This window comes from Eumetopias jubatus, unplaced genomic scaffold (assembly GCF_037043125.1).
Source record: "Eumetopias jubatus isolate StellerSeaLion01/CBP00866 unplaced genomic scaffold, mEumJub1_p1.0 scaffold_11, whole genome shotgun sequence".
Lineage (NCBI taxonomy): Eukaryota > Metazoa > Chordata > Mammalia > Carnivora > Otariidae > Eumetopias > Eumetopias jubatus.
Window position 1 is genome coordinate 17,187,318 of NW_028274817.1, and position 7,707 is coordinate 17,195,024.

Here is a 7,707-nt window from a genome sequence, read left to right on the forward strand (position 1 = left end):
TCAGTCAGTTGGGCATCTGACTCTTGCTTTTGGCTCAGGTCATGGTCTCAGGGTTGTGGGATCGAGCCCTGCATCCGGCTCTGTGCTCAGCGGGGAGTCTGCTTGTGATTCTCTCTCCCTCTCCTTCTGCCCCTCCAGCTTGTTCTCTCTTTCTCTCTCTCAAATAAATAGGTGAATCTTAAAAAAAAAAAAAAAAATCCAACGCCATGCAACCTGTTGCTAGAGTATCTTCACATGAAAGAACCCACGGAGAGGACAAAACTTAGGCCAAAAGGAATAATTGCTCAAGCTGGAACCTGAGGCTTCAAGGTGGAAGAGAATGACACCTGCCCCACCTTGCTTCATAAGGGGATTAATAAGGAAAACTTAGGTCACAGATGTTAAAGTGCTTTTGACACAAATCAAACCAAGGCTTTGATTTTTCCCCAGTCTAATATAGATCTGCCTTAGGGTCAGTTTCTGGCTCAAACTGTCTATTTTTCAAAATGGGAATACTGTACTCTCATACTTCCTTGCAAGGCTGCCAGGTACAAAGGAAACAACTGTGTTTCTCCTAATGTCATTGGACCAAAAATATTTGAGACAATTACCTTAACAGGACCAATGGTATCGCAGAAAAAGCAACTAGTTGTTTTTAGCCTGTATTTCAGATAGGTCTTGAGCTAAGCAACGCTCCAGCAGGTGAAAATTTGGCACCATAGAACCACTCCCCAGAGAAATGAATACGCTTATGCTTGATGGCTGGAGGACGGAAACAGTTCCACTTTGTTTTAAGAATAGAACACATGCTCTTTACTTGGTTTCTAGTCTCAGAGATAACCCAGGTGCCTTCAGGGGCTCCGTGGTACTGTTTCTGGAGGTGTGGTCTTTGGACCTACCGCATCAGAATCACATGCTTATTACAAATGCAGATTCTTGGCCGAAGCATCTTGCCAAACCCACTGATTCAGGATCTCTTGGGGTATGACTGAGAAAGCCATATATTAAACAAAAAGATGACTCTCTAGCATACTAACATATGTGACCCACAATCACCCGTGGATCCCATGCCTGTATTACTACAGGGCAGTGGTTCTCAGCTGCCAGCACACACTAGAATCACCTGGAGGACTAATAAAAACACCTATGGCCAGCCTTACCCCAGACCAATTAAATGAGGTTTTCTGGGCATGAGACCCTGGCATCTGCATTTTTAAAGCTTCTTCTGGTGATTTTAGGTGTTCAGTCGGGGTTGGGAACCCTGATGTAGGGCCCGCTCCCCTACTTCCCCTTGGGATGCAAGGGGGCTACTCAAGCACAGGTACCTACTCACAGCACAGGTACACAGACTCCTAACCCTTCTCAAGCTTCTTTTCTGCTGATGCATTAAGGGTCAGAAGAATCTAAAGAGCACCTCCAACGTGGTATATACTGAGGAACTCACCAATTGATCAAATGGAAATAGACTGCTCTCAAGGAGCCCACAGTCCAGTGGAAGAGACAGACCCATTTATAAAAGGTGAAGCATTGATCTCTCTAGATTCTCCTGCTGGTCCTTATTTTAAGGACCTGGCTGTGAGGTGCCTGGCCAGCTTGGTCAGTAGAGCATGTGACTCTTGATCTCAGAGTTGTGAGTTCAAGACCCATATTGGGTGCAGAGATTACTTAAAAATAAAATCTTGGGCGAAAAAAAAGGACCTTGCTCTCCACACACCAGAGGATTACTCATTTACAAGGATCCCTTGCTTTATCCTTCCCCTACCTCCTTGTTCAAAGCATCTTTTAAAAACCTGACTTTGAGAGTTCCTAATAGGCATTGTCATTATTAAGATACTTGGGACCTATCTGAGTTTCTACCCAGTTCCTGAAGATTCCCAGGTATGAGTTCCAGACTGTGAAGTCTCACCCCTTTGGCACGTGCCTGTGTCAGCCTGTGAATGTTGTAGCATAATGGTGGTAGGCTGACAAGTCCTGACTCATGGAGTGAAGGAGTGAGCTGCTCTTCCCTCTGCTAAAAACATGCCTTTACCTCTGAATCCAGAAAGAACGTCTCTTTTCTTAAAATAATCTCATTGGATTCGATCTGGAGATAACAGAGCTTTTAGGCAGCTCTTTTGGTTCAGGCTAATGTATGAAATAATGTATAATCTACCCCTCTCCTATAAAAGGGCTTAATTAAAGTTAGGATTTTACTCTTAATTATCTGATGCGAAACACAGGGCATGGCCGTTGGACAGCTCCAAGTGTCAAAATGTGAGCCCTTTAAACTGGCAGCCTAGGTTTTAAGAATGTTAGCTTTCGCTTCTTTCCCTTCCTGTCATAATTTACTTTTTTATAATTTATCGGCTGATAAATTATTTGCAAACTGTTAAGTCATGTCCTACATAACACCAACAGGTAGTCTTTTCATCAGAAGGGAGAAGAAATTTTTCGGCGACCATGACCTTGCTTGACATTTAAAGTTAAGAGCCACGAATGGACCTTTCTCACTTCATTTACTGTATTCCGATGTTCTCAGTCCCACAGTGATCTGGCAGAACTTTCTGAAACCTAGCTTTGGGAGAGAAAAATATTTTTGAGCCCCAACTTGGAAATGGTAAGTGCTTGCCTGAGCCAGATACCTCATTCTCCTAATTTCTCATTTAACATTAAAGCACATGCCTTTTATTTATACCCATTTAGGGAATGGTTACAGTGGTAATTAGTAACAATTTGAAATTCTTCAACTACTAAATGGAGGAAAAGTGGCATTAATACTTGACTGTAGAAGTAAGGATAGGCTGTGGCAACAGATCTAGGCATAATTATAAACTGGGCAGGAAGGCACTTGGGGTGAGCTAGCACTCAGGAATATGCAGGAGATTAATTAACCTAGCTAAAGACAAATCGTAAGAAACTTATTCTGAAAGCCCTTTGAACAGAAGGCAAAGGGATTGTTTTTATAGCCTACAAGCATAATAACAATGATTAGCCTTTCTGCCTTCATTTGCTCGATTGGTTATGTTATCGTACATGGTTAGCAGAAGTGGTAGAGAAGGGAGCTGTTCAGGAACAAAATAAACATTCTAAATCCCCAGATGGTCCATGGTAAACATGAAATGTGTCAGTGGGGTTTTCTCACAGCTTTACTGAGATAGAATATAGTTCATACTACATACATACAATATAGTTCACCGTCAAAGTGTACAATTCGGTTTGGGGTATATTCACTGAGTTGTACAATCATCACCACTATCTAATTACAGAACATTTGTATCATTCCAATTGAAAATGCCATACCTATAAAGCAGTAACTTCCCTACCTCCTCTCCTATCAGCCCCTGGCAACCACTAATCTACTTTTCGTGTCTATAGATTTACCTATTCTGCCTATTTCAGATAAATGGAATCATATGACGGGTGATCTTTTGTGTCGAGCTTCTTTCATTTAGCATAATATCTTCAAGGTTCATCCATGTTATATCAGCACTTTATTCCTTTTAATGGATGGATAGTAGCCTAGTGTATGGATATACCACATTTTATTTATCCATTCATTAGTTGATGGGCATTTGAGTTATCACTACTTTTTGGTTATTGTGAATAGTGCTGCTATGAACATTTGTGTACAAGTTTTTGTGTAGACATATGTCTTCATTTTTTCTTGGATATATATACCCAGAATTGTAATTGCTGGCTCATTTGGTAACTCTATGTTTAACATTTTGGCCAATGAGTTCTTAAGCCATGGTTTTTAGCATTCTTTTTTAAGTTTATTTGAATTTAAAGAGATTGTAGATGAATATGCTACCAAGGCTAAGTTTTTTCTTGATACCATTTGTGAAGTTTAATTTAAAACTCAAAGCAAGTTCATATAAAAATATGAATCCTCCAATTTGCCTCCAGATTAAATGATTGCTCCTATCTGTACATTTTAATATCATATGCAGATACATTGTCTATAAGACAAGACCATTATTTGCGTGATAAGGCATGGGATAATTTGATGATTCCCTGGATGTTCTTCCCTTAACATGAATTAGCCTGGGGAAGAGGGAAGAAGAAACTATCTTCTCCCATTTGACAGCTGAGTAATCTGCTACGTTCCTGGTCGTTATGGTCACAGGTGTGACAATATTGGAGCTTGGGGGCCCCGCTGAAGTGTAGTCAAGTCAGATTCAAATGGAATGAAGTCAAAGCAATAGTGGTAAGGGGGGGCGGTGAAAATAATCACTGGGGAAAAATGGGGCCAAATTTCAGGCTCATCGCTCTTTTATGCCAATTTTGGTGGCTGGTATTCAGACAATAGCACTAGCATATTTATGTAACCCATTTGTATGTGCCTGGCACTGTGCTAAGTGCTTTATGTCCATCATTTCATTAAACCCATTTTACAGCTGGGGAATCTAAGGCCCAGAGGTTAAGTAGCTAACTCAAGGTAACACTTAAAACAAGTAAAATTCAAAACCCAGGTCTGCCTGAATCTAGAGCCCACACTCAACCCCAAAGCTCTACTGCAATGAGGGCCTAACTCCACAGCTAGAGTCTTCTAGCCCCACCCAAGAGCCTTAGAGGTTTGTTTTTTTTTTTCCTCCAAACACTCCAATTGCCAAGTGATAATGGAGGCTGGGGTCTCAAAATGGCCCTTCTGTTTACCAGATGTACCATATAGATAGCTTGGAAAGGAATACGATTCTGGTTCTCTAGTGATAGCTAAGGTAGACACATGTTCTGGATTTTTTCAAGAAGGGAAGAAGGGGCTTCCTTGTCTCAATGGTGATGTCCGTAACAATGGGCACTCCATCTCGCTTGTCTCTGTAGTCCCAATACCTGGCACAATGATGGCCAGCACAGCAAGTATCCAATCAGTGTTTGCTGAATGAATCAATGAACTCATATTTGTGGAGCACCAATTATAGGCCAGGCCCCTTAACAAATATCAATCTGTTTAGTCCTCAAAACAAACTTGTAAGATATGTACTTATATGTCACTGCTGATAGGTGAAGGAAGTACTGATTACTTAGCTAGGAAGTGGCAGGGCTGGAATTCAAACCCAGCCCTCAATGACTCCAAAGTCTGGCTCTGTCCATGTACCCTTACTGTCTCCTACCATAGAAAACAGACTCTGGATTTCAAAGACCTGTTCTCTGTGGCCATATATCATGAAAATGGTCCCCAAGTTCCAACATTCCCAGGTACAAGTTATTTCTCTTATATGTTCTCTCACAGTTAGATGTAGCTCACAACACCTCTGTCATATAGCATATCCTGACTTTTATTTGGTATTTTTGTGAATATGGTCACGGACATTTAGCTAGAAGTCAAGACCTCATTCTTTATGAAGCTCTATCTTTGAGTGTCTCAGACCGAGACTGATCGCCTCACTGTGTATGTCAAAGACAAGAAGAGATTACTTTCTACTCCTTACCAGCATGGAAAGCAACGCCTAGGAATGTAGCAAAAGATAGCAGTAGAGATCCATGGGTGATTTACCCTTTACTGTCAATACTTTTATAAGATTAGTTTTAGTTAAAGAACTTAATATTCCTTAATTCACCCAGAATCTAATTGCATCATCCAGTTGGTAAGCAAGGGCTATTGGAAAGGCCCAGAGGCTTTTAGAAGTCCTTGTTAATGCTTAGATAAAGCATTTAAACATCTCTTATACTCCCTTTCTGATGCCACTGAACATCTCCACCTGATTCTATCAAGCAGTAATGGAACTGGTTTATGATCTCTGAAGCATCACTGGATACCATCAGCTTGGTTCTAAATAGTTTATATTGACGTAGAATATTGCACTCACTTAGCACAACCTCAGCTTTTTTTCCCTATCGAAATAAGAAGTCATCTTAGGCCACGTCCATTGTTATAAACCATGGAACTGTGTTCCTTTAACTTACTAAAAGCCACTCTTCCATTTTCTTCCTCAGACTGCGTTCAAGGTAGAAACATAATTGGCAGAGCCAGAATTTAATGCCTCATCAGACCCCCAGGGCCCATGTTCTGTCCGCTACATCAAGCTGCCTCCCAAGTTCAAGTCTGTTGTCTTCCCAAACCAATGGAAATGTTCCGCACATTTTAACATTTCAGTGTCCAAACCCCTCTTCTGTGTGGTCCGTTCATTCCAAGTATTTTTACTTTCCATGCTTTTCTTTAGCAGGAAGAGTTGGTTATGTCATTCAGAATAAGGTCATTCTGCTAACCACAGCAATAAGGTATTTGCATTAATCACTTTGTTTTCTTGAAGGCTCCTGGGATAGGATAATCACATGGGATTCTACCTCTAGCTTCTCACTAATTACATAGAAGCCTTCCTGTTTAACTGTCAATGTATCTTTGAGAAAGGAACACTAACACCTTATTCCCTTCTTCAAGCATCTATGACTGTTCTGTGCTATCATTCTTGATCTGGTCTTATCCAGCCTTGGCTGTATCTTCCTGCACTGAAGCAGAGAGTTCATTTTCTTTTGATTTTTGATCTGTATTTAATTCTCCACTCACTACCTAGAATCAGATTCGTCTCTTTTCAAATAAAGAGCTTGGAGTTACAGGTGTAGGATGGGGATGGCTGTCAAGGAAAAGGGAGGAGGGATTTCGACATTTCAAACTCCCAAATGATGGAAAAAATGATGTGATGATTGTAAACATCACATAACTGTCAAAAGGATATGAAACCAGCTATATAACTTGTGATACATTAATTTGTTCAACAAATATTTATCAAGCATCTGCTATCCGTCAAGCTCTATTTTAGATGCTGGAAATACATCAGGGAGCAAACAATGACAGAGATCCCTGCTCCCATGGAGCTTATCTTCTAGCAGGGAAGGAGAGACAATGAGCAATACGCATAAAATCAACTAAATTATGTAGTATCTTAAAAGATTATAAATGATGGGCATTAAGGAGGACACTTGATGTAATGAGCACCAGGTGTTATATGCAACCGATGAATCACTAAACTCTACCTCTGAAACTAATAATACACTATATGTTAATTAATTGATTTGAAATAAAATAAAATTTAAAAAAGAAGATTATAAAGGATCTGGAAATTTTAACAAAAGGTTGGGCAGGGTTTAAGGGGATTGGTAATGCAGGGGTGTGTTGGGTGGGTTGCTCTACAGAACAGGATAACAGGGGTAGACCTTACTGAGAAAGTGACACTTGGACAAAGATCTGAAAGAAGGATGGGAGTTAGCCATCCAGATATCTGGGGAAAGAAGAGTTCAGGCAGAAGGAAGAGCCAGGAAAAGGGCAAAACATATCGAATTTCCATCCAGATAGAAAACTCAAAACATACTACTGCATTAAAGCAATCAGTGCCTTTGTCCCTATTTACGTATGTTGAGTTGCTTTATGCCCACGTTTGTAATTACAAAAATCTCAACTATCTAGAAGGCTACCTCCCTTATGGATGATGTTATCTCAAAATGACCTCTAGGCAGAAAGAAATATGTCTTTTAAGCAGAAGTGCCCATAGCCAAAGGCGATGACAACTCAAACTCCTATTGGAGCTGATGAGGGAAATAGCTTAAACTAGATTTTTCAGACACTTAGAATCTTTCCTGTGTTGTGACTGAACTTCTTACATGAGCAGATACTTGATCATACTTTTATTTATTTATTTTTTCTCACGCTCTGAAACAGGTATAGCAAGCCTTGAGATGGCTGCTAGGAATTCTGTTAGAAATTCTCACGGCAAAATTCAGAAGTTGCCCTTCCTGGTCCCGTGCCATGCTTTC